Genomic DNA, 1,510 nt, shown 5'->3' on the forward strand with positions numbered 1-1,510 from the left:
CTGAATATTTTTAATAAACTCCAAATGAATCCTGACCTGACGGAAAATATTTTCCGAGCCTCCGGCATCCCCGAAAAATTCATACTACCAAAATTAGGGTTTCCGCCCAACTTCGGGTTTTCCCGTCGTGCTTTGATCTCATCCTGCTTACTTCCCATCCTGCTTGGATTTCGTCCTTCTTCCGACTTATGACGTCTCCGAATTAATATTCCGCAGATACGAAGTTTCGTGGATTACTTCGTGGTTAAGAAACGTCGTGCTTCTAAAATGTCGAGCTTCTATAACGTTGTGCTTCCAAAAATGTTATGCTTCCAAAACGTTCGTTTGATCAATCTAAAACATCTTTTAACTATGGTCGAGCAGCTTATTCGACTCATAGTTCACTCACGATGAATTCATCGACCAACTCGTACTTCGAACCTCTCGATCGATCTGATCGCTCGCGACTTGACCACCAAAAAGACCATTCTTTTTTTTTTAAGGGTTTCTACAACGGCTCCATATACACCACAACAAAATGGTGTATCATAAAGGAAAAATGGAATCCTAAAAGAAATGGTTAATTCCATGTTATCTTACTCGGGATTAAGTAACGGATTTTGGGGGTGAAGCCATGTTAACGGCTTGCTATTTATTAAATAGAGTTCCTATCAAAAATAACAAAATTACCCTTATTGAACTTTGGTATAAGAGAAAACCAAACTCGAATTATCTTCGAGTTTAGGGATGTAGGGCAGTTGTAAGACTACACCAACCCAAAATTAAAATTTTGGGAGAGAGGGGTATTGATTGCATTTTTATTGGATATGCAGAGCATTCCAAAGCTTATAGGTTTTATGTAATAGATCCTAATGATTCAGTAGCAGTTCACACTGTAATTGAATCAAGAGATGCAATATTTGATGAAAATTGGTTTTCATCTATACCTATGCCAAAAGATTTGGTACCAAGTTCAAGTAGAGCTAATAAAGGAGACGACACTTTAGTGCCTCCTGACATGTCACCTATGCTCCGTAGGAGAAAACGAGGAAGGATTGAAAAATCATTTGGTCCTGATTTTCAAATATATTTAGTTGAAGGATCAAGAGATGAGATTGGTTTCCAACACTCATATTGTTATCATATTGATAATGATCCAAGAACTTTTAGTGAAGCTATGAATTCTCAAGATGTTTCGTTCTGGAAAGAAGCAATAAATGATGAGATGGACTCCATCATGGGAAATAATACTTGGATCTTGTCGGATTTCCCACTTGGTTGCAAGCTTTTAGGCTGCAAATGGATCTTCAAAAAGAAGATGAAAGTTGATGGAACAATAGACAAGTTTAAAGCACGATTGGTTATTCAAGGCTTTAAACAAAGAGAAGGTATTGATTATTTCGATACATATGCTCCAGTTGCTAGGATCTCTTCTATAAGATTATTAATTGCTTTGGCAGCAATTAATCACCTTGTGATTCACGAAATGGATGTTAAGACAGCGTTCTTAAATGATATTTTGGAAGAAGAG

The sequence above is a fragment of the Brassica oleracea genome, chromosome C4 (genome assembly GCF_000695525.1).
Source record: "Brassica oleracea var. oleracea cultivar TO1000 chromosome C4, BOL, whole genome shotgun sequence".
NCBI classification, from domain to species: Eukaryota; Viridiplantae; Streptophyta; class Magnoliopsida; order Brassicales; family Brassicaceae; genus Brassica; species Brassica oleracea.